Source organism: Balaenoptera borealis, assembly GCF_965194805.1.
Source record: "Balaenoptera borealis genome assembly, chromosome: 3".
NCBI classification, from domain to species: domain Eukaryota; kingdom Metazoa; phylum Chordata; class Mammalia; order Artiodactyla; family Balaenopteridae; genus Balaenoptera; species Balaenoptera borealis.
The window spans coordinates 3,392,215-3,418,532 of record NC_138866.1 but is presented as its reverse complement, the minus strand read 5'-3'; the positions used below and the strand labels follow the sequence as shown (position 1 = coordinate 3,418,532).

Here is a 26,318-nt window from a genome sequence, read left to right as displayed (position 1 = left end):
TCCACATCTCCCAAGGGCACTGCTCCAGACACTCTCTTCTCTCTCCCACACTATTCACTTTCTCTCTCCACCAGAATATTTTCATCACCTTCTTATGACTTAACCCTAAAGTTAAACACTCAGAGCCAATTCTCTTCTTTCATCCCTGATTAGCTAAAATTCTACCTCTAGCAGCTTCTTCAAGAAAGGCTCAAATAAACCACACATCCCCAGTTCTTACGTATTCACCAGGGTCTGTTGCCTTTATATTTGCGTGACACTTTGGTTGGGTATGAAATTACTTTCTGGTGTGTCATAAGTGTTGCTCCTCTCTGTTCTGGCTGGAAGACAACTAAATCCAGATTGATGTGTTTCCCTCCTAGGTGACCTGATTGTTTTCCTTGATTCCCTCTTTATCTTTGAAATTTAATAAGTTTAATCAAGAATGTCTTAGTGGTGATCTTTGTACTCATTTCCCTGGGACACAATATTTCTTTTCAATGTGCAGCTTCAAGTCTCCTTTTTATTTCCAGAAACACTTCTTAAATTATGATTTTTATTTTTACTTTTTTTCTTTCATGATCTTAGTTCTTTTATGCTTCAGACTCGTTGGGTACAAATATTTGGGATCCTTTTTATTGCTTCCCATCCTCAAATCCTCTTAAATGGCTTGTTTACTTCCATTTTATCTTGTGTACTTCCTTCTCAGTCCTGTCCTCCACATACCCTGTTATGTTTTTGGCAGTGTCTGTTGTTTGTGCTGCTACCAACATGCCTTTTACATCTGTGAATGGTTGCATTTTTCTCTTGCACATTTTCCTGAGTTCTGCAAATGCATATCTCATTTCCTCTTCTCTTTTGCCATGTCTTCCCTGCTTTAAGCTCTTGTTTTATAGAGGTCTCTGCTTTAAATTCTTGTTTTATAGAGGTAAGTAGTCCCTGTTTGCTTCTTTAATTCAGGACAGTATGTTTGGTCGTAAATTCTATCTGTTCCATGACAGCATTTTTTGATTAAAAAAAGGGGGGAAGGAGAGGTTAAAAACATGCATGTACATTACCTATTTTCAAAGAAACCCAGTGGGCCTACATTCAGTGAGTACACTGATGGTTCAACAAAGCAGTGAGCCCCTCCTTGGGAAGGGGGTCTCTCTGGGTCTTCCTTCCATACCTTCTGCCATCCCCTCATTAAGGGTCTCTCCCCACTTCCATCCCTAAGATGGATGGTGCTCTGTGAACTGCTGTGTCTCTGCAGAGAGCTCTGGCTATTTCCTATAATATGAAGCAGGAGGTTAAGGACTGCCCCCCCCCCCCACCTCTACAACCATGTATATATCCTTCAGCCAGATGGCCTACCAGGACAGCTGATCTGTCACTGGAACCATGATCCGGTTGCCCTGGATACCCTCCAGCCTTTCTAGCTGGTGGTATAGAGGAGAAAGCTCAGTGCCAAGGGAAAAAGGCTAGGGAAAGCACCTTGACCATCCTGTGATTGGAAAGTCTTCTCTCTGCTTTGGGTGCTTAGAATTCAGCTGCATGTAGGAAGAATCAGGTAGCACTTCCTGCGCACTGATTTCCCTCTGACTTATTACCATGCACCCTTGCCTACAAAGCACAGCGTCTTGCTTTCTTTATCTATTCTTGCTTTAGTGTGTGCCTATATCATATAAATAAATCCATAGCAACCAGAGGGGCTCGTCAAGGAAGGCATGGGGCTAGAAGTGGGGATGTCGTTTCAAAACCACTGACAATAAAACAGTGACAAGATGCTGATGTCCTTGAACATCAAGCACAGTAGAGCTAATGTTGGGGAGATCATGAGTGGGAAATGATCTTTGACCTATTTTTCAACTTCTCGTGAGCAATAAAGACCAGACCAATCCTTATGCAGCCTTTTGCCCAGGCCAGTCGGGGCAGTAAGGGGCTTTCTTGGTTTATCCAAGGTGGACACTGCAAAGCTGCAAGTGGAGCATCAGGAAACTGGGTGCTGTGACATTGCAGAGGGCGTCTTACCGCTGCCCCTCATCTATGTACTGCAGTTGAAAACACCTGCCTCAGAGAGTGGCTGGGAAGACTTCACGAGATATTACTTGTAAAAGCATCAAGTCCCTGACACTCAGAAGCTTGAACATACCATTGGGCTCAACTGTCCTCTTTTTAAGCCTTGCAGAAGTTGGAGGACAGGCCTGCTGGTACCGTCTTCCTTTCTCTGATTCAGACCATCACACCCGCAACTCTTACCAGGCTGTTTTGATGCCAGGGAGTTTTTGCATCTATGTCAAAATGACCTTGTCAATTACTTAAAATTGGATGTCAATTACTTCAAATGTCCATAAACAAACCTCCAGCACACTTACTCCATCCAACATCCTTCTCCAAGTATGTCATGACAGACTTTCCCTTCCATTCTCTACATTTCTTTCCTTTTCCAATTCCACTTCCTATGTCTTCATTTCTTTTTTTTTTTTAATCAGTGGCTCTCATTTTCTTTACGTTTGCTTTGTCCGAATTCTTATAAGTAGGTATTATTTTTATAATCAGAAAAAAATCCCAAACATCCTAAAACGAATAACACAATCGTGTTGCTGCGCATGTTTGACGGACCACTGGAAGTTTAACGGAGAGTTTCCTGTGTAGTGCACCGCTGAGAAGGAGAGCATTCAGTCACCCAACCTCCGCCACTACCGGAAACCGCCGAGAAGCACAGCCCTGGGGCAAGAGTGCAGTTCTCTCCATTAGCGTCTTTGAGTGCCTTTCGGCCGCTGTGTGACTTTGGTTGAGCACTTCACCTCTTTGTTGCTTAGTTCCTCACCTTCCAAATGCAGATAAGAACAGCTCTGAGCTCAACAGGTAACCATTGAGTAAAGGACATAAGACACTCAGAACAGTCCCTAGCACATCAGAGCCATAAAACTATGCGCACAAATAAGGGCAACAGAGCCAAACAGGTTGGGTCCTTCAGCCATAAAAAGGAATGAAGAGTGGTTCAGGCTACAACGTAGATGAATCTTGAAAACATTGTGTTAAATCAATTACCACAGACTGCATGTTGAACGGTTTCGTTCATATGAAATGTCCAGACAAATCGATGAGACGCAAAGTAGATAATTAGTTACCCAAGGATGGGGGAAGGGGAGTGGAGAGAATAGGAGTAATGGGCGTGGCTGCTGAATGAGTGCGGGGTTTCGTGGGGGATGAGGAAAAAGTGCCGGAACTAAGAGTGGTGATGCCAAGTGTACATTTTAAAACAGTTAAAATGGCAAATTGTATGTTATTTGTACTTTACCATCCAAAAAAAAAAAAATACAAGGGTCCAGCCTATGAATTTTCAAATGGAAACCAGAATAAGCTGCATGATGAAGCAGCCAATTCTATATCTTAATTGAAAATCAATGAGCAAGACCCATGGAGTGCCGAGGGAGGGATCGGACTCTTCACAAACCATGTCATGAGCACAGACTTGGCTTTGTCTGATCCGTGGCTGCTGTGTCAACAGCTTTGCTGCTTAGCAAACAACTTCAGCGTTTCGTGGCTTGAAACAACGTCCATTTTTATTAAGCTCACGAGCGTGTGCATCGATGGGCTGCTGTGGTCCGGGCCGGCTTGGCTGATCTCCGCTGGGTTCTCTCGCGGGGCCGTGGTCAGGTGGCAGGTCAGCTGGTGGATCTAACAGGGCCTCGCTCTCACGCTTCGGCGTTGGGGGCTGGTTGGCCAGGAGGCCTCCGGCGGGAGGGCTGGTCTCTGCTATCCACGGTCTCTCGTGCCCCAGGGGGCTACGCCGCCTCCACAGGACAGCCGGAGGGAGAAGCCGCAAGTCTCCGGAGGCCTCACGTCCCCCACGTGCTACTGTTCAGAGCACGTCACCAGCCTAGAATCAAGTAACAGGGGAACGGACCCTAGTTCATAGTGGGGGGTGCTGCTGAGAGGCTGTGGCTCTTCGCCCCCTAACACCGCACCCCTGAAATGAAGTGAGAAAGACCCCAGACACCTCGTTTCTGTGGTTTCCCAGAAGGTGCCTCACGCCCACTTCATCTCTTTGTCCACCATCCTTCCCACCTCCAGGTGGGCTTGAAAAGGGTGAGGCTCAGGCATGAGGTCTGGGAGTCCGTTTTGCACATCACTTAGCAAAATAATACAGCTGCAGATGTAACGGCTTGCATTGCAAGGATGCCAAAACAGCTGCATAAGAGGGCTAACATCAAAACTTCTTCCTTGGTTTTTCTTAAGACTCTACATTTCTCTTTGTTTCAGAACTAAAGAGGCTTTTCACCCCCTTTCTTCTCTCTCTGTCCTGAGCCACCTCTCCTCTTCTCAGCAGCTGACGAGGCCTCTGAACATTCCCCGCGATCCCAGAGGGGTTCCCTCCAGGTGGGAGAAACAGAGTGAGCAAAGACAGGGAGAGGGGTGCATGAGCCTCTGTCCAGCATGGCCGGAATCCAGGGTATACAAAGCAGAGTTCTTGCGGCAATAGGGAGCCATTGAGGAGTGCGGAGGGCCACAGTCAGGGCCAAGTTTAGGAAAAGTCATCAGCAGCAGGTGGAGACAGATGAAGTTTAGAGAGCTCGGAGGCAGAATGGGCCGCCAGGAGGCTGTGGACACAGTCCGGGCGATGGGGACTTGAGCAAGGGCGTCACAGAGGTAGAATTGACGTGATTGCGCAACTGCTTCCATGTGGGAGGAGAGGACAGTGTGATGGGAGGGGGTGGGTGACAGGGAAGGCAAGGGCAAAACATGAGGCCAGGAAAGACGCAGTGCACTTCCAGAGAGAGAGGGGAAAAAAGACGGTGAATTTGCTGCAACTTCTAAGAGGTCCAGAGCTTGGGATGTTACCGCCGTGGGTTGGAGCTCCCGGGGCGGCCCACCAGGCAGAGGGGTGGGGGGGGGCCCTGCGCGCTGCCTCCTTTTCCTTCTCGCCTGAGGCCAGCCCTGTAGTCTGATGTGCCGCCGGGGCCTAAAACTCAACTTTCAAGATTGGGCAATAACATTTTCTCCTCCCAGACGGAAACCTGTCCAAAAACTGGACCCAGATTTCTCCCCTGCTCTCTCCAACACTTGGAGTGCTCTGCGGTTGGCCGCAGCTGTATCACTCACAACAGATTTTACAAGGTTGTCCTGGTGCCAGGGTCCTTTTAGAAGTAAAAATAGCTGAAATCAGCCTGCTCTCCCGGAACCATGAAAACATTTCACCATACCTCAAGCTTTCACCTACTGCCGTGTCATCCTAACCCCCAACACGCTGCTTATGAGACCGGTTCCTGGAGCCTCGAGAGGCTGTCCTGAGGACGCATTTTTGCACACGCTTGGACTCAGGGCTCAGCTCTGAACTGGGGCATCCAGCTGGAGACTGAGCAACTCCCGTCTTGGTGACCGCAAGGTGCACCTAATCATGCAAGACACACCGTTCATGTTCATGACAAAGAAATGCTTCTGATTCTTGATGGCACCCTGCTGGGGGTGGTTATTAACCCCTGGCTCGTTATTACACTCCAGCATGGTCAACCTCCCCGGTGTCAGGGTCCTGGACTTTGGTAACCTGCTGTCAGGTCAGCCAGAAAAATATCTCTAAGATTTTTCAGCCAACAGTGCATTCGCGAGGTCATTCAAGGCTAAGACCAGGAGGATTAAAAGATCTGATTCCTTCCTGAGGCCCTTAGTTGTAAAGGAGCAAAGAAGCCATAAAACAAAGATTTATTCAGTTTCAGCCGGACAGCTCAATGGCGCAGCCCCGTAAGAACCAGGAAAAAAGAAACATCTGGCCAGAAAAGCACACTTGTTTACAAAAAAAAAAAAAAAAAAAAAAGGGTTTAAGAGTCTTCTCCAGCTTCACCAAGTTCTTGGACTAAAATTAGGCTGAAAACTAAAAACAATGTAGAATTTTGAGAGCACAGAGGCGGCACGGGCAGGAGGAAGAACATGTTGTTTCTTCCCTATCCAGCTGCCTCTGGCGGCGGGTCCCCTCCCGAGCGCCCCCAGGGAGAGGCTTTGCCCTGGTAGGTAGCGCTCCTGGGACAGCACAGCTGCGGCAAGTCCCACACAGGTGGCCAGGGCTGCCTCTGCTCGAACCCTCCTGTGTGGGAGAGTATTGGGGGAGCTCAGAGAAAGGAGAGGGCCTCGTCTGGCTGCACCCCCATGATCAAACTTCTCTCTTCGGAGCTCAGTGCAAACGGCCCTTGTGCCTCTGGCACTTAGATATTGACAACTGCCTCGACTGCGGGTGGGTGCATCTTTGGAGGTGGGACAATGGGGGGAAGGGGGGTAGTGGGATGAATTGGGAGACAATGGCTGTTTTGTAAGGAAGGAAGCCTGCACTGGCAAAGCGGCCCTTGGCCTCAGTCGGGAAACTCTGCTTCTTTTCCAGGCTTGCTGTTGACTCAGCGAGGATTCTCAGGCCAAACCCTCTCTGCTCAAGTCTGCCCGGCCCCTCCCGACATGCGTGGAGGCCGGGCGCATAGGAGTCACAGGACTGGGCGGGTGCCTTCCGCTCTCCCTGGGATGCTAATGGGATTAATGGGTTAAGGTTGGAAGACGCTTTGAATTTCTGAGCACAAAGCTGTCTCAAGCGCCGGTAATTAATAAATCTTATCAAAGAGGTGGATTAAGGTCAGAAGTCACTTGGGGGCCTGGGGAACAGAGTTGGCTCTGCTTTGTGGCCGGGTCTCCAGAGCCGATGGGGAGAGACAGGGCATCTGCCACGTGCAGCCCTGTGCACAGCGCAGGAATGATGCGAGCAGGTGGGTCTGGGTCCCTGGGCCCCGCACATGAGCAGCGCAGACTCACAGTACTGGAGGAACAGAAAGGCACACTCTCACCATGAAAGCAAAGGCCAGAGGAGAAAGGAGAGCATGCTCCCGAAGGAGAATGGAGTTCACCAGCCTGACCGCCACTGGGTTAGGAGCGAAGTACAACATTGTGGGAATCGGAGAGAAAGCTTCCAACAGCAGCCAGTAAGGAAGATCCTGAGCAGACATCGAACCACACAGAAGGTTGTGCCATGACCATCTTCAAAGAGGGCCTGGAAATCTTTGACAAATCTTGAGCAATCAGGACCTAAGTGTTCCCACATCCCACCAGAAAGAAGACGTTGCTAGGAGCCTCGTACCGCCGGATGCCAAGTGGAGAAGACTTGAACTCAGCTGGCCTTCGTTACTGCGGCTGGTTCCCTTTCTCTGTAAAATGGGAGGGTCAACCAGCCATGGCCTCCATGCTCCGAATCACCCAGGCTTCCAGGCCATTCTGCCCTGAGCCGTCCCCTCAATGGACGGTCACGCTTCGGCTGCCCTCCAGGGCCTTGGCGAGACGCTCAGGAACTTGTGAGTCCCGACACCCCGCTACCCCTGCAGGGGCCAGACCTGGGCCTCTAGGAGGAGGTCAACAGAGCGCTCCACCCATTCAGCTCTTCCAAGTGTTCCCGTGGCATCTCCTAATTCCTTTCTTGTGCCACGAATCACTGGCACGGGGACGGAAGGCAATGTTCCCTGCCCCTGAGTTCCCTGCCGTGAGCTGGAGTCCACGCCAGCCCGGCGAGCGGTGCAGGTTGCCACGTCCTCTGCACACTGGCTTCGCACTGAGTGTTCTCCTCCCCAGCGAATCTCCAGGGACCTGCGTTCCCTGGGAAGTCTCCCTAGGTCACCCTCAGCCAGCCCTCCCATCAGTGAATCACTCCTAAAACCTCTTGAGCATTCGGAGACACGCTGCCGATCGAGGGGTCTGGCCTTCGGGCTGACAAAGTCCATTCCCGCCCGTAGGGCACCGGTCCCCTCCCGATGGCCCTGAGAGTCCCTGCCCCAATGGGAATGTGTTTGCAGGCGTAGGATGGATTCATCCGAAGCCTAGAATTTGTTCTTCTCATTTGTCCCACCCCTTCTGATGTTATAGACGGCAGCTGTTCGCCATCGGCCCCCCTGGGGGGAGCTGAAATTGCCAAGGTTTGAGGAGCCCTGCGTGCTCTACAGCTCTTCGGCACCGCGCCTGGCGGGCTCATTAATTGTCCCTAAACCCCAAGAGGTGGGCAGCATCCCCCACTAAGGGACGAGGGCCCTAAAGGTCAACGATGTTACCCAACGTTTCACACCCTAGATGGCAGAGTCTGGATGTGAACCCGTCTTGTAACTCTGGGGCACACCCTTCCCACCAGACCAGCGAGGCTCTCCATCCCATGGCTACATCCCCCAACGGCGGCAAGCTCTGGCTACACACGATCATCACAGCCTGTGAAGTCCACCTCTCAAGGCTTCCTCCATGGCCACGAGCTTGTTCCATCTCGAGCCCAGGCCACTCACCTGGCAGGACGCAGCAAGATGGCCTCAGAGTGCTGGTCACTTCCTTGCCTGGGCCCAACCTCTCCAGGCCCTGGGCCCTGAGCACGGCCGCCTCTCTGCTCTGCACACTTACACACTCAACCCGGCCGACCCTGCCACCCCTCGGCCACCGTCACTTCGGTCCTGGCCCCTCCTCCTGAGACACACATATTAGACTCTGTACGAGATGGCCCCTGTGCGCTCCCCGGGACCTGAGGTTTCACACATCCAAGCCTAGAACTTTCGCCATCCCCTTTAGTCTCCATCTCTGGTCCCTGAAACTGGTTACTCCCAAGTGATCCTTGCCCCTCCCTCTTCCCCCCACCTCTGTCCCGTCCACCACGGCCACATCCACGGGTCGCCACGCCTGCTCTCTTCCATCTCCCACAATCTCCAGCCCACCTTCCCCTTCCCATCACCACCCCCCCCCCGCCCCCAGCACCAGCACAGTCTTTCCCAAACTCTTTCTCAGCATCCCCAGCGCAGCGCCTGACCGAGGGGGTCCACAAGGAGTGCACGAGCCCAGCTGTCGACTGGACCATAGCGTCCTCTCTTCTTAAAAAGCCAAGGGCTCCTCTGGTGCCTTGAGGACTAGACCTGGAAACTTCAGTGCGGCTTCAGAAGCTCTTGCAAGCTGACACCCGTCGCCTTACCTCTCCTCCACAGGCCATGTCTCGTCCAGAGCCACCCCAGGCCACTCGCCTCGCATGTCACACTCTGTTTCCAAGCTTTGCACGTACAGCTGCTTCTGCCCGTGGCAGCCACCCCCGCCGCCCCCGTCACGGTCCTATCATCCTCACCCCTCAACCCCCCTTTCTCTGCAGCAGCTCTGCTGACCTCCCCAGAGGGACTGTCCCCCAGCTCCCAGCAGGGGCTGCACCAACCTCGGCCAGGCCACATTCACACCCGCGGGGGCTGAGGGTCCGCAGCCCGGAGGCCCTTCCGGGTCGTGTCAGCATCTCCTTGGTGGGGTGTGTCTCCTCCCACGAGGACAGAGTCCTGCGTGCAGAAGGCGTCAGTGACCGCGGCCGGCAGCGTCCTCTTCAGCCGAGGCCCGGCGTCCGAGCCGGGCGCGCTGCCTTGGCTGGTTCCACAGCCAGGGGAGTCTCTCCTTTGAAACGGCTGTTTATGTGCGCGGAAGGCGGCGTACTCCAGTTATCTCAGCGTGGTTTCCATCTCACCAGTGAGTTACTACTAAAATGGAAAGGCCGGAGGGTGCCAGTGGGGCCCGCACACGAGCCAGACCCCTCTGCGCTCTGAACCGCTGGTTTCAGAGCCGGCCTCAGCAGCCTCCTTCACCAGGCCTGGGTGTTCCAAAGTTCATCGCTAATAACACAGTGTTCTGGAAAATCGCAGAAAGAGAATCAGCCCAGCTCCTACCCCAGGCTCCGAGGACGGGCTTGGCCTGGCCCTCCGATTCAGGCCAGTGGGACCGGGGCTCGTGGCTGGAGCTCTTCTCCCCCGTCTGTGTGGTCTCCCGTCCTCTCCAGACAGAGGGAAGAGATAGTGTAAATCATCTGTCCCCACCGTCCCTATGAAAATAGTAAAAATGCTCAGAATAGGTGTGGTTTTAGCCCAGAAAAGAGCAGGGCCAGGCTGAGGTCCTGTGGAATTGCCAGCAGGAGTTTGAAAGCGCTGTATCAATGGGATTGCCGAGGGCTCTGCCCTCCATAAATCACCCGCAGCCTTGGCCTCCTTACCGGGCGCTTCCCGCTCTGGTTCACACGAGGGTGAGGGGGCTGCCGGCCGAGGACCCCACCGGATGCTGCAGGCCTGGGGCTCGGCTTCACCCGGCCTGACCCCCGCAGAGGCCCACACACTCAGCGTCCCACACACCGCACGCGGCCACGGGATTACACAACTCCGTTTTGATGCTGCAGAGAACACCATGTCCAGGCAATCCCAACCCCTCGGGCACGGCAGGGAGGAAGGAACCTGGGTGCTGCCGGCAGGCGGGTCTCCCTCCAGCCTCAGCCCCGTCGCTCGCCGCCAGGCCACCGTGGGCACGAGACGCCGCCTCTCCCACCGGCTGCTGCTTCCGTAGGATGAGAATGAGCAGGACCTGGCACGTGGGGTGCACGGCACGAGCTCAGTGGACCCCGAAACTTCCCAAGGGGAGCCTCAGACTTTGTCAGGATGAGGCAGATGGGGGAGGGGTACAGGATGAGAAGGAAGGACGTGGAGTGGGGATTGTTGCTGGATTCCCACTTAATCGGGATAAGCTGCCTGGAGAGAAGGGGCTGTTATAATCTCCCCTTTCATGTCTGGCCAGGAATATTGCTACTCAGAGCAGAAAGCTGCATCCAGGCTCCTAAGCCATCTCAGGAGAGCCCAAGGTCAGCTGTCCTGGGACGGCTCTGGCCACGGCCGGGGAGAGTCTCTGCCAGAAGAAATGGTAAAAGCAGGAAAAACAAGGAGGCTTCCTGCAGACAGAGCCTCGGAGCCACAGGAGCCTTTGTCCCCATCCCCAGAGCCACGGGAACCTGGAGGAGCTCTGACCTCAACCCCAGAGTCATGGGAGCCTGGAGGAGCTCTTTACCTGACCTCGGAGTCTGAAACCACTGGGAAGGGGGACCCAGACTTCAGGTCGACACAGCCTGTTCTTCTCAGGGAGGGCACAGGCACTGGAGTCACACGTGCCCAGCAGGACAGAGCTGCCGCTTGTGACACATCCAGCAAGCCATGCGTCTCCGTAAGATGGGGCGCTCCCGAACGGCCTCTCGTCTCTGAAGTCCCAGCACCTGTTCAGACCAAGATAAGGGCAGTGATGGAGACTCAAGAGGATTTTTGGAGCCAGAACAACACACCTTTGACACCCCAGCACCGCAGCCCTAGTCACTAGGTGACATGGGGCCCGTGACTAATGTCCCATCCCACGCAGGAGGGAGCACAGGGAGAGGACAGATGCTGTACAACCCCCCTTACGTGAGGAGCCAGAAGGGTCTAACTGGGAAGTTGGAGAGAACGGCGGGGGCGTCAGGGGGCCTGGGGAGCTAGCCTTTAGTGGGGACAGAGTCTCAGTTTGGGGGGCTAAAACAGTCCTTGAGAGGGCTGGTGGTGACAGCAGCATGGCATGATGAATATGCTTCACACCAGTGAAATGTACACTTGCAAGCGGTTAAGATGCTACGTTTCAAGTTCTATGTATTTTACCACAATTTAAAAATTTGAAAAACACGCTCGGGGCCTTCTCCCTCAGTGGAATTTCTAGGGGTTCAGTGGCGTGGGGCACATGGAGATGACAATTCTGGAGTGAAGAGTCAATGGCTGCATCCTATCCCCAAAAGCATCCAAGAAAGAGGCACAGAGCCCAGGACACCTCCTTGGATCCTGCAGGCGACCACCATCCTCGTCTGGGTGTGCTACTCCGGCCCGTGGGCAAGTCACCCGAAAAGCTGCTGGCTTTGAAGGGGGCTCAGGACCAGCGGAGCAGCGGGGGTGAGTGTTTAATGGGGACAGAGCTTCAGTCTGGGGAGATGAAAAAATGCAGGAGGTGGATGGTGGTGATGGCCTCACCACAGTGTAAACACACTCAATGCCACTGCACTGTGTGCTTAAAAATAGTTAAAATGATCAATCTTATGTTTGTCTATTTTGCAATTTTCAAAACCTAGGAAAAAGAGGTGGGCTACACTTTAAAGTATTTACAAAAAGATGACATCGCCTGGATAATTTAATTCAGGATGTTTATAAACTGTGTAGAACCTGCATAAACCTATTTAAAATGTTGAAATTAACAAAAGCAATCATGAATAAAGGTGGGGAGGGGGAGGGGTGGCGTGAGTGAGACTGAACCGAGTCTCATCTTTTCTGGTGGGGAGCGGAGGTAGCAGATGAGTTAAAAGATCAACATCTGGGAGAAGTATTATCGTTACAGCTATGGAGTAATTAAGGAGAAGAATCCGAAGCAGAAGTGGCGCGCTGGGGGTGGAGGTACGCTGACTTTTCCTTCTCGTACCTTTCTGAAGCATTTAATCATCACTGAAGCATGTATATACATTACCCTTAAAAATAATTTAAAACAGCTGTGACTCAGCCATCCGTGAAGCCCGCTAAAACTTTCACCTCCTGCGTGTGCGTGGCCCACTACTCCTCATCACCCAGGACACAGCTTTGGGGGAAGGAGGGCTGGAACTAAGGATCTAGGGATCCCCCCACCTCGGGCAGGGGAGGGGCTGAGAAAAGCAGTGAAGCCCTGGGGGGTCCAGATGAACAGGGGCTTGAACACACACTTCGGTGGGAGAACAGGGGCTCGGGAGGACGAAGCAGATGTGTAGGGATGCTGGCGTCCAGGAGAGGACAGAAGGGGGACCTGGCCCCTGACTGCTCCGAGGCCCCTCCCCAGCCCCTGGCCTCCCCTCCCCCACGCACTCTTGGGCACCGCAGGCATGTGATAAACATACTGGCACCTCAGAATGGTAGCTGCCACCACGTCTACCTCTGTGATGGGACATTTAATGGCCCCGACGTCGGAAGAGGTGCCGGCTCTTACTCCCGTGGGGCAGGGGCAAATGTTCACTTAAAGTCAGGGCCCCAGGCCCCGGGGGGCCACGTCTGGCACTGGTGGGTCTCCCAAAGGTTGCTCACGAAATGAGTTTTATGCGCTGACCTCCGTCGGGCAGTTTAACTCCAACAGCTGCTGGTGCCCTGCGGTGGCCCTGCCTCCAGCAAGGGCTCTGAACTCTTCATACAAGGAGCTCAGACACCGAACGAGGTGCTACGATGGGCCAGCTGGGCTTCCTGCCACCGGGAGCTCCTGGGCACGGGAGGTAGACCCAGAGGCTGGAGCCGGTGCGGGGAGGGAAGCGCTGGCGGCCTGCACGCGGCACGTGGCGTGCGTGGGACACACAGCGGGCACAGGACACTCAGGCACAGGGCAGAGCGGGACTCCGCAGGGGAGCCCCCGAGATGCCTCTTTAAAGACACTCTTGTAGTATTAAATTTCCCTCCCCTGCACCCCAAGTCAAATAACTGATGACGTGGGGATGAGGAATGTAGATTTGTAAAACGGGACAGGGCCAGGGGACCCGTGCAGTCCCATCCTTCCTTCACAGATAAGCTGAACACAGAGGCCCCGAGGGCTTCAGTGCCCTGGCTCAGGTCCACGCGGGTGCGGGCCGGAACCATCAAGGCGCATTGGCACGCGAACTACTGCGTGGACAGCCAGGGATGGTCTCTTTTCCTCTTCCTGTGAGCCCCACAAGGGGGATGCTGGGGTCCTGGCTCAGAGATAAGACGGCTCCCCAGGGTCCTCTGCTCCCGAGGGCCAGAGCCGGGGTCGGAGCCCGCATCCAGGGCCCCCAGCCCATGTCCTGCCCCCGGGGCCCCGCCCACCCCACCCTGCCTGCCTGCCTGGCTCGCCGGCTGTCGGCACAGTGTGACATTTCCTCTCAATGGGCGTCGCCCGTGAACCCTTGCCAGGCGGCCAGCTGGCCAAGCAGCTAGTCATGAAGGTCCAGGAACAGCCCCGCGTGGGGTCCCCAAGGGCAGAGCAGTGGATGCAAGACTTCCTCCCCCGCCCGCCCGCTGGACTCCGTCGGCCTCACCTTCTAGTCTCATGCTGTTCCTTGGCTGCTGTTCCTTTGTTGCATTTTTCCTCCTCAGCACTTAATGATGAATTAAATTCTTTTCATTTTTGTTCCTGATGCAAAATAACAACTGAGAAAGAAAGCAAGAAAGAAAGAAAAAAAAAAAAAAAGCAGGCTAATGAAAACTCCTCATGTGTCTGGTAAATCATTTCAAAGCGCATCAGAGGTCAGCAAAAACAAGAGGGGCAGCCGTGCTGGGGGTGGGGAGCAGAGCAAGGCGGGGGGAGCTGGACCCATACAGCCCAATTCCGCCGCTCAGCTCTGCGAGGCCTGCAGCGTGTCCCTTTGGTTTGGGGACCCTGGTGTCCTCACCTGGGGCATAGATGCAACCACACCCGCCTCCAGGCTGTCGTGAGAAGGAAAGGCAACCGCTGGCACATGGTAGGGGCTCTGTGATAATAACTACCTTTGCTAAGGATTAAGTCCACGTCAGTCCTTCGAAGAGGCCACGCAGGCGTTTCCAGAGCAGGACGTCCCAGCCCGGAAGTCAGAGTAAGACGGTAAACCGTGCAGTATGTGTGCTTCGCAATGTTTAAAATTAAAACAGCAATTAAAAAAGGATGTGTCAGAATCTCCCCAGCTCACTCTGTCTCCATTCCAGCCTTATCATTAGCTCCTCCAACACATTCTGGGTTCGGGTTTTCTTCAACGATTCTCTTTGGAGCCAAGTCCACACCCCTGAAGGCCGAGGGCCAACGGCAGCAGTAATGCCACGATTTGTGCTGCACCTGCCACACTGCCTAAGCCTCGTGACAGCCCTGCGGTGCAGGTATCGAAATCCCTGATTCACAGAGAAGCCGGCTGAGCCTCGAAGAGGTGAAGTCACAGCCCAAGGCCACAAAATCAGTGAGGGTCTGAGGCCAGGTGCCCCAGCTTGAAAGCCAGGGGTCACTCCATCCCAAACCCAACTCAGCCAGACAGGCTGGGATAAGCGCCCAGCGGGGGTGATGCGCGCTCAGTAAACAGAAGAGTCAATAGCACCATTACTTTCATCTCACACCCGCTGTCTGACCTGTGCCAGCCCCGTGAAAAAGGCCCCCGTTTCTACACACTCTGCCACTTTGCAGAGTTGTTATGGTCACGGCATTAAATAAGCCATGTGAAAGTTCTTTCAAATTCAATTATTCTTTGGTCCATCCATCAGACATTCGCCGAGAGCCTATTATGTACCTGACATCGTGCGGGACACGGGGGACACCCAGGAAAGGGAGGCCTGGGTCCTGGCCTCAGGATGGCCGTAGTCTGGCCGCGGAGGATGGGGGAGCTTCATCCAGGATGTGAAGCAGGTGCTCGCCCAGGAGGAGTGATGCTCTCCGGGCTGGTACACGGTCTCCCGAGGTGCAGGGCCCCCGGAGCTCCCGGGCCAGGTCCACGCCCCTGTGGACAGCTAGCAAGGGAGTCCAGGACTTTCTGAATGGGCCAGCGAGCGGCCACCAGCAGCACGCCCTCTGCACAGCTAGCCTTGCCCACCCTCTGAAGGAGAGCAAGAGGGACCCAGACAAGGAAGCAATGGGGGCCCAGAGCTGGGGTCTCCCCCAGTGGAAACCCAGGCCAATGGGCCTTCCGTGCAGTGGGACCAGGGACGCCCCCTGGGACCTGGATGGAAGCCCCATCACTTAAACAGTCGTCTGATGGAGAGAACACAGCTTCGCCTGCTTGAGTCTCTATTCCCTCGGCTGTAACTGGAATTACTGCCGGCTACCTCAACTGTTGTTGTTTTCAAGATTTGAGATGGATATAAAGTGCCTGGCAAAGCACTTGGCTCTGTGAAACTACTTGATAAATGCCCACGTTAATTAGTCAAAATATCCATAATAAGAACAAAAACAGAGCAGGTCACCCAGGAGAGTTTTCTGAATTCAGATTAACCAGGAAACAACACCCAGGTTTCCTGGGGGCCCAGCCATCTGTGTTCAAGTGCAAGTGTGAATTATCCAACAATTTTAGCTAGCCACACCATGTCCCTGGCAAATGTTTGCGGCTTCTCTCTGCCCTCTCAGACCCGGTGACAAGTAGTATCAGAGATTCCCCTGCAGGAGCTGTTTCATTTCAGTTCCAGAAACCACCGGTTATCAGGCCGCTGTGGTGCACGGACACATCAGTGCAGGAAAGAAAAACAAGTCACCAACTGTTTCTTGCACTGTGAGGGGCTTTTGCCAACCTGTAAGCCCGGCCAGGTCCCCGCAGATACACCTCACACACCTGCCCTGGGGAGCCCTTCCAGAAGACAATCTCCTCATGAAGCTTCCATCCCAATTCAGCAGGTTGTGTCATGCTGGCAACCTTTAGTCTAATGACCAAAGTCACAGAAATCAAACTACTCGAAAAACTAAAAGTCACCCAAACTTTTCCCCAAACCTCTCCGATCAGAGGTCGGCAAACCACAGCCCGAGGGCCAAATCCAACCCGCCACTGGATTTCGTAAATAAAGTTTTACTGACACACAGCCATGCCCACTTACTGACATGGGGTCTATGGCTGCTTCTGTCGGTAGAGTTGAGTTGTCGGTTGTGTACTTTGGTCTGAATGTTTGTGTCCCTCCCCAGAATCTGTAGGTTGAGATCCTAACCCCCAGAGTGAGGGTGTTTGGCGGTGGGACCTCTGGGAGGAGGTAAGGACATGGGGGCAGAGCCTAATGAGTGAGATTAGTGCCCTTATAGAAGAGGCCCCAGGGAGCTCCCTCGCCCCTTCTGCCGCGTGAGGACACAGTGAGAAGACGGCCATCGATGAACCTGAAAGCAGGCCCTCACCAGACACCAAAAGGGCCAGTGCCTTGATCTTGGATTTCTAGGCTCCAGAACTGTGAGAAATTTCTGTTGTTTATGTGCCACCCCGCCTCTGGTAATCTGTTACAGCAGCCCAAACAGACTAAGACAGAGGCCCACAGAGCCGAAGATATTTACCACCCACCTGGGCCCTACAGAAAGAGTGTGCCCGCCTTGCTCTATGTGAACACGGGGACACATGTGGTCTCCCCCAGCCCACACCTCATGGCCCCTGCCGTGGTGTCAGATGGCCTTCTGATCCCGGATGCAGACAACATCCTCCACCTTGGCTGGCCCACCTGAGCTGCAGGTAGGATCCAGACTGGATTTCCGGGCTCGCTTGCAGGAGCTGAGCTGGTTGGGGAGGGGGGTGGGGGTGGCGGAGTGCCAGGGGGGCAACAGAAACTCTTCAACTGAAGGCCCCAGCTAGTGTCTAGTGAACAATTTGCACGTGGGGGTTAGAAATATTGGACTGTGGTCTTACACATTTAACCTATATTTTTCAGCTCCTTCCAATTATAGCGATAAAACCTTCCATTTATTGATTGCTTTTACATTTATAAAGGGGTTCCACATGCCTTGCCTCCTTTAGTTTTCACACCAATCTCATGAAAATGCCTTGCTGCCTAACTCCCGACTGAAGAAACAAGCTTGAAGGCATGGTAGGACGTGCATGGGGCCACCTACAGAGTCAGTGTCGATTGGGGACCAATAATCTAATCAGTTGATCACCTGGGTCTCAACCCTTTGTTCCCTGAGCCTGAGCATCTCTGCAGGTCATCATTACGGTCTCTGTGCAGAAGGGTGGTTCTAACCGACGGCTGGTGTTCAAAGCTGAACTTCCCAGCAACCCTACCTAAGTGACCGTGAGCGGAGTAGTGGTCATGGGTCCCATCTTGGAACTCAGAACAGCAAGCAAGCACTCCCTGGCAACCTCCAACTACACATGGGGTGAGCCGGGGAAGAGGGCGTGAGGATAGAAGCGCCTGGTGGTACAGAGGCGGTGACGGGAGCAGAACGAGAGAGAGAGAGAGCCAGCAGGGACAGCGGAGTTGTCTGGTCCACCTCTGCCCTCCCCTCGGCTGCCCATTTTGCTGACAGTCCCAACTGAGTCACCAGAAGACAAGTGAGGCCACGATTTAAAATTCACACTGGGATTGCTGTCATTTTCACAACTAGATAATTTTGTGGATTGTTTTCCTGTGGCTGCTATGACAAACTGCCACACACGTGGTGGCTTAAAGCAGTAGAAACTCTTTCTCTCACAGCTCTGGAGGCCCCAAGTTCACAGCCAAGGTGTCTCAGGGCCACGCTCCTTCCTAGGGCTCTAAGGGAGGCTCCTTGCTGCCTCTTCCAGCCTCTGGGGGCTCCAGGTGCTGCATGCCCGTGGCAGCACCCCTCCAGCCTCCGCCTCCATCTTCCCATGGTTCCTCCTCTGTGTCTCTTTGCATCCTTTTCTGTCTTTTGTAAGGACATCGGTCACTGGACTTAGGGCTCACCCCACCCCGGTACAATATCTCCAGCCAAACCTTAAGTACATCTGCAAGGATCTTATTTCCAAATAAGGTCACATTCTGAGGTTCTGGATGAACATGAATTTTTGGAAGACCCTCAAACGCACTACATATTGTTCCAGATTTCCTCTTTGTTATTCCAAAATAGGTTTAATCCTACAGAGCTGCGCCTGTGCGATGCAGCAGGAAACCCTCTGGAGCTTCTGGCGAGGGGTCTGGTTTTATGATTGCCCTGGCCCCTGCCCACTGGATCAGAGAATCCTGGGATCCTGAAAGGAAGGAGAAGCGTCCTACTCCCACCCCAGGCCTGGTGTACGGTGCACGGCAGCATGTCGGGTATTGTTTTGCAGTCTCGTGACTGGTTCACGCGTGTTTATCTGATGTCCTCTGTTAGACTGTGGGCTCCCCGGGGTCAAGGACCAAAGCCTCGATCAGCTCTGTGCCCTGCCTTCAGCACAGTGCTCGGAAGAGAACCTCCTTGTTAAATGCTTGTCAACCTGGTGTAGACACCTGCTCCAAACATGCACCTGTTCAGTCCAGCCACCCACTTGGACTCACCTGTGACAGACCCTGACATCTCCCCAAGTGACTTTTCGGGGTGGACCTCGCCCAGAGGAGGGAAGGCTCACAAGCTTTCTTCCTGGAACACACTTTTGGAGACATCATGCCGCCTTATGTATATGCAAAGAGAGAATTCCGACAGTGTGTTTCCAGTTAGCTAAAAGTAGAGAAGAAAAATTATAATTTTTTGGATGATTCTGGAGTTACCCAGAATCAAATGGGCAAACTGCACATTTATAAACAGACTAGCTGCTTAGGCCCACTGAATCACCGAGGCAGAAAGGTCAGAGAGGGTGCGGTCCAGATAAGAGACGGCTGACCTCTCCTCTTCGCCTTCTCCTCCTTCAACCCCAAAATGCACATGGGGTAACAGCTTTCCCAGCTGGGCAGGAATTCAGCTACAGAATTGCTCATGTTTTCCCGAATATCTAGTGATTAGCTGGAGAATGGTGTGAGCCCAGCTATTTTGGGCAAATCTGCTAACACTCTTTAAAGGAGGCACCAGAAGAAAGATCCCGTTACCCCTGTCCCATCCTGTCTAGGACCCTACACTGACTTCAGTGCAAGCCCTCAGCACGGCCTGCAGGCCTTGCAACCTGCCCTCTGCTGACAGCCTCACCTGCCTCCCCTGCCCCCTCCGGGCCCCACTGACAGCTCTAGGAATAGACCCTGCTTTTCACACCTTGTGCCTTTGCCCCACTCTGCAGCCTCCCTCCCTTGGCGAACCCTGAGCAACCCTGAAAACGCAGCTCCAGTATCTCCTCCATGCAGCGCTGTCTGTCCCTTCCCCAGCCTCCTCCTGGCTGGTCACCCAGAGCCCACCCAGTTCTCTCTGCCCCCACTGAGCCCCTCTGCACCCACAGGCTTGCCTGACTCTCTTCCCCACCTAATGACAAATTCCCCTGAAACCCCCTGCGTCTCATTGCTTCCTAAGCCCCCCCTGCCTGGTACATTTTTCCTGCCTTTATAGCTTTGTGTTGATAGTTTGTTCCTAGACTCCTTCCACTCATCTAGCGTTTGGTCTATGGTAACAGCGGCGAAATGAGAGCTAGAGCTCTCAGCTACTGATTTGTACCACCCCCGTTCCACCAGTGAGCCCTGACCAGCAGGGCCAAGCATGTCCATCTTTGTGTGCCAATGCCACGTTGGCAGTCGGAGGGATCAGGGCACTAATGTCCTTGTCCCCCCAAATCTACTGTACCCAGAGATCCCCCTTTTACTCTTGCAAACCTGCATCTCAGACACTCATTCAATCATCTGTGCAACAAACATTTGGGACCCCTTCAGGTAAGGATGGAGGTGACTAACACCCCACTCCTGCCTTGAAGGAGCTCTCAGTCTAATGGGGAGATGAGATGAACCCAGGTGCCAGGATGAACTGTAAAATGCGGGCATCCTTCCTGGCACCTACAATAGCCTTGTCACAACGGGCGAGAGTTCCTGGATCACCTCTTCTCCCTCAGTCGCAGAGAATGTATGGTAGGTACTGAGGCGCTAAGTATTCGAAAGAATAAACAATTAAAGGGAGCACTTCCGGGTGAAGACGGCAGAAGGAAGAAGAATCACAGACTCACTGGCCTCCGGTACCCAACAGAGGGAAAAAAAATTCATAAAAACGAAATTTACCAGCACCAACCACCTCGTGCCAGAAGCATTGGAAAGCGCAGCCAAGAGAAAGGGGCAGGAGATTTCCAGTTTGGCACAAAGACGTGTGATTCCTGACCCCACCCTTAACCCCTGGAAGCTTTTCTGAGGAAAGACATTAATGCTGAGAATCCTCACACAGCTCCTGCAACGGGCGGCTTGTAGGGGTGGTGGGCACGCGCAGCCTGGCAAAAGTGAAGGTAAAACCCTCAAGAGGAGAAGTCCCTGCTTATTAGAAGGAGCTCAGCAGAGGGGGAAAGACTTTGCCATTTTCCAGGGCATGGAGTTGCCAGATTTAAAACATAGAAATGTGCCAAAATGTCCCATGTGGGATACACTTACACCAAACAATTACTCATTGTTTTAAGTTAAATTCAAATTTCACGGGGCAGCCTACATTGTATCTGGCAACCCTACCAGGGCACTGCGTTGAGCTGGAGTCACAGTCTGGTGCCCCTGGCAGGAAGAATGTGCCCTGGCTGGGTCAGTGGGCCCTGGGACAGGACACTCAAGGAAGACATCAGAACTGGGGCTCTTGGCACCAACTGCACTCAGCCTTGGCAGAGGGCTGTTTGCTACCCCTCACCGCCCCCAAACGGTGACCACAGGAAATCTGAGAGGGACGTGGAGTTTCAAATTATGGTCCGTCCTCCCTATCTGCAGGTCTCACATCCACGGGGTTCACATCCAAGGGTTTCACATCCACGGATTCAACCAATGCGAAATTTCGATGCATAGTTGGTTGAATCTGAGGGTGCAGAAATCGGCGGATTCAGCGGGCAAACTGTGTTCATCAGCTATGCCATTTTATGTAAGGGACTTGAGCATCCGTGGATTTTGGTATCCGAGGGGCTCCTGGAACCAATTCCCCCTAGATGCTGAGGGATGACTGCATAGCTCAGAGAGGGAAAGACAAATTAGTCCCATGTAAGACGGAAGAATGTATCACACAAATAGGAAGGCTAGACTGAGCAGCCCCGTCACGTGATGAAAAGGCTGAAAGAACAGTAAGGCAACAAATGAAGATATCCTGCCAAAAGGAGGGTGGCACAGAAGGAAAGAAGGAGGGGGAGGAGGGAGGAAGGAAACATGAGACACAGTGGAAGAATAAAGTCTAGAAGAAAACATGACCTAAGACACAGAATCAGAGTCCCTGTGAGTTTTGCACACCAAATATATATTTTAAAACGAGTGCAATTTCACAAAAACCAAAAAGCGAGATTATAAAGTAAAAGAATAATATTGCCCAGCAAAGGAACCAAATTTAGAGACAATTTATAGATTTTATAGATCTAATAAAGAAATGATAATCAAGAAGAAACTAGAGATTGCTGAAAATCAAATAAATGACATGGAGTTAATATCTGAGGCAGTCACAGAATATGAGAGGGAAAAAAAACAATGAAGAGATAAAAGTAAATCAAAGAGAAGATAATGAATATGGAGGGCAAGCAGCGTATTCCAATAAAAGGAAAACACTTCCCCTAAAGTAGATAACAAGCGGAATAGAAGAAATTAGTCCAAGATACAATGCAAGAAATTTTTTACCAAAATGAAGGAAAAAGTGGATGTACCAACTGAAAGAACACACATATACCAGGGAAAAGATTATTTCTTGATACAAAAAGATTATGAGATATCCTCTGGTTGTTATTAAACATCAAGTTAAAGAATTAATTCTTTAAGCATACAACCAGAAAAAAAAGTGCATAACTTACAACAGGAAAAAAAAATCCATTAACTTCACACTCATCCAAAGAGCAATGTCTACAACAACTCAGAGGGAGAAAAGTGTTTGATTTAATCAAGTGGTCCGTCAGGAAGAAAGCAAAAGTCAGACATTCTCAAATATAAAAGGGTTCAGGAATATAGAACACGTGAATCCTTCTTGAAAGAAATATTGGACAAGAAATCCAAACAAACAAAAGACGAGCCAAAATTAAGAACCCTAGGATAGCCATGGCATGTAAAAGTGCTGCTGGTTAGTGATGCAAATACAACTATGACTAGAATGAAACAATGAAGGATTATGCTATGGTGATGGTAAATATTATAAACCCTGGTGTGGCAGACAGGGAGCTGCTCCTCTCAGAGCCCCCTGCAGATGCAGCTGTGAGGAGTTAGCTCCAGCTGTTCCTTCTTTCTGCTTCTGAGCAGAGGTCATGTTCTTCTCGGGGTGGTCACAGCCAATGACTGAGCAAGGTGGTGATGGAAGGGTCTGGCCAGTTCTGCCCAGCGTGGGATCCCTCTAAGGGGCAACCTTTGCCCTGGAACTCCTCATTGGATGGGCAGAGGGTCAGCCAGGTCTGCACCACAGACTGACGGCTCCCCCGCCCTTTTCTTTTGCAGGTGTCACCCCTCAGTCAACCTTTTGTACTTCCAGCTATTCTCAAAGAACCCATGCCAGCACACCAAGCAAAACAAAAATAATATATGCAACAAAAACAGGTAGATGGGAAATGGAGGAGTGGAGTGGTGTGAGAGAGCTACTCACCCTATTTTTATAGTGGGGAGTCAAGAGCGGCTGCAAAAAACCAAAACATGTGCTTGAAAAACAACCTAATGACTCATCAGCTTAATGGTTTTTTAAAACTTTTTTCTTAAATAGGATCTTTAATGATTGATATGTCTTGTGGTGAGGAAATTAAAGTTCAGCTATGCCATCAGATTTTTAAAAAAATCAAATCAAATTAAAATTTAATATTTTTAATCATGCAAAACATGATACTACTTTTATAAAAATTACTTCATATTGTCTATATATTCACCTATTTTTCTATCTATTCATAGGGAGAAACCTGGCATGACGTTCACCAAATGTTATCCTATTTGTTTCTGGGTGACGGGTGATTTGTTGGTTTTCTATTTGCACTTCTCTACATTGCTTTAGTTTTTATAATGCACATGTAAAACATTTATAAAAAAAAATAAAGCCATTACTTTAAACTAATAATAATGGGAACAATATGTATAGCTCACAATTCTAAGCACTTTACATGTATTACTTCTATAACTTATAAGCAGGTGAATTATTATTATTATTATTATTACTATATCTATTTTTAAATAAAGAAAATGTGACAACTGTCTACATGGAGTCTCAGAAGAATCTAAATAAAATATCATTAGGGTAATAAGTTTAGCAAGGGGCTGGCTATATACAAATATAAATTGCATTACTATAGACCATCAGCAAACACTTGGAGTCAATTAGTAAAAAGAAAGACACCTTTTATAATAGTGACCAAAGTCAAAAGGTATCCAGAAATGAATCTAATTAGAAATGGGTAAGATCTGTACGCTTTAAACTCTATTGAACTCTAGAGTTTTTGAACTCTACTGAAATTCACGAAAGAGTGCCTACATAAGTGAGAGGTAGTCTCTGTTCATGGATAGGAACACTCAATATCATGGAGATGTGAGTCTTTCCTGAAAGGAGGGCTACAATCCCAATCAAACTTTAACTGGGCTTTTCGTGAGATTGACAAGCTGATTCTAAAATGTCTATGGAAAAGCAAAGGGTCAAGACTAGATAAGGCACTTTTGAAGAATGAGTTAGAGACTTGTCCTAATACAAAGGGTTCATTCATAAAGTTAGAGCAAATAAAATAGTGTGATATCGGTGCAGATATCGACAAAATGGCCATTGGAACAGGACACGGAGCCTCTAAATAGACCCAAACATACACGGAACTCTGAGATATAACAGAGGTTGCTCTGCAGGTCAGTGGAGAGAGCAGGAACTGTTTAAAATGATGCTGGTACCAACAGCTGCTCAGATGGGGTGACACTAGACCATCACCTCAAGCCACTAAAAATGTCAGCTCTAAATGGGTTAAAGTCTGCAATGTGGAAAACAAAACAAAAACTGTTAGAAGAAAATATTTATTTATTTATTTATTTATTTATTTATTTATTTATTTTTGGCTGCCTTGGGTCTCTGTTGCTGTGCACGGGCTTTCTCTAGTTGCAGCGAGCGGGGGCTACTCTTTTTTGCAGTGTGCGGGCTTCTCATTGCAGTGGCTTCTCTTGTTGCGGAGCATGGGCTCTAGGTGCACGGGCTTCAGCAGTTGTGGCATGTGGGCTCAGTAGTTGTGGCTCACAGGCTCTAGAGCGCAGGCTCAGTAGTTGTGGTGCGCGGGCTTAGTTGCTCCGCAGCATGTGGGATCTTCCCGGACCAGGGCTCGAACCTGCGTCCCCTGCATTGGCAGGTGGATTCTTAACCACTGCGCCACCAGGGAAGCCCCAGAAAATATATATTTTTTAATCTTGGTATAAGAAAGTATTTATTAAGACACAAAAAGTATTAAACATAAAATATTAATAAATTTTAAGTTATTACAATTAATAACTTATGTTCATCAAAAGTTACCATAAAACAGTAAAAAGAAAAGCCACAAACTGGGATATAATGTTTGAAACACATTGTCCTATAAAGGACAAAGAACTAGCATCCAAAACATATAGGGAACTCCTTCAAAACAAAAGAAAATAAAGCCAAAAATCCAAGTGAAAAATAAGTAAAACATGTTAATAGGCATTTTACAGAAGAAGCACAAATTCCAATACATTTATGAAAAGGGGCTCAATCTCATTAATAATTGGAAAAATACAAATCAAGGTCATTGATAAGCTATCACTTTACACCTTGTTGGTAAAAATTAAGAAGTCAGACTACACCATGTTGGAGAGGGTATAGATAAACAGATATTCTTAAACATTGTTAGTAGTTGTAAAGTTGGCCATTCACATACTTAGTGACCTCACAGTCCCACTGCTAGGTGTATCCATAAGAGAAACCAACCCAAACACCCTTCACAATAGAATATTGTGTGTCAATGATGATAGATAAACTACAGTTACATGCAGCAACATAACATTTTTTTAGAGCCCAGAAGCAAATAAAAATTAAACACATACTTAGGCATAAATACACAAGCGAGTTCTTTTTTTTTTAAGTAAAAGTATAAGAAACTGATTTAGTTTATTTCTGGGACAGGCAGATAGCATATAGGAGGCCCCAAGTTACTGGTTCATGGGCTGTTTATCGTTCTGCTTTACCACCTAAATACATGTAACATAGAAGCTTTCTTATGAGTCACGTATCTTAAATAGTCATAAAGAACGAGATTAATTAAAAAGAAACCAAGGCATAGAGAGGTTAGGTAATGGCTCAAGGTCATGGAGGTAAGAGGTGGAGGAGAGGTGCCTCCTGCTCTTCTGTCCCCTCCACAAAACCTCACTTTCTTGACGAGCTCGCTAAAGAAGGAGGTGCCGCGCAGTGAAAAGAAGGATTAAATTATATCAGTGCCAAATATCTTCTAATTTAATGGTAATAGGCCAAGCTAGCAGAAGTGAAAGTGGAAAATGAACAGAGAAAATTAAAGTCACTGTGGCGACGGCCCCTGGAAAACATTTGGACACCCAGCATTCTGAGACTTCCCCCAGCAGTTTGATAGGTGAAAATGCAAACTCATGTGTAAGCCCTCAGTTTTGTAAGGAAAGTCTTAATTTCTCTAAATATTTAGTCTCGGATTCCTGAGTCCTTCCAGAGAAACACTGTGAATGTTGGCAGCCATAAACAAGATAACACATCCCAAACCCCAGCAGAAGTGTTCCACACGGCGAGGTCTGACCAAAACTCTGGTAAGAGTGTCTGAGACCCAGACCACTCCTCATCCCTGTGTTCTGAGAGAGTCTTCATTTCACTTAAGCCCCCATATCTAGGGCTGGAATCCTGTCTCCACAGCACTTAATTCCTTCATTTTAAAAGAACGTTTGATTTCCCTAAAAATCAGTGCTTTTCTGATTATACAAGCAACATATGCTTACTAGAGAAAATATGAAAAACACCAATAAACATAAAGAAAAAAGGAGTATAAAGCACACACAATCCCAGCTCATAAAAATAATAGCTTTATTGGTGGGTGCATTTCTCTTCGGCCCTTTTTTCTGGGTACGTGTAGCTATGGA

At 50.4% G+C, this 26,318-nt stretch overlaps 1 long non-coding RNA gene across 1 annotated transcript; it reads right to left on the bottom strand.

Moving 5' to 3' along the window:
- Window positions 1–221: 221 nt before the first annotated feature.
- On the bottom strand, window positions 222–10,091 carry LOC309625766. The gene is made up of 2 exons (XR_014242753.1): window positions 9,158–10,091; window positions 222–3,844 (listed from the first exon to the last, which is right to left on the bottom strand). It is a non-coding gene; the product is annotated as an uncharacterized lncRNA (long non-coding RNA).
- Between the last annotated feature and the right edge of the window lie 16,227 nt (window positions 10,092–26,318).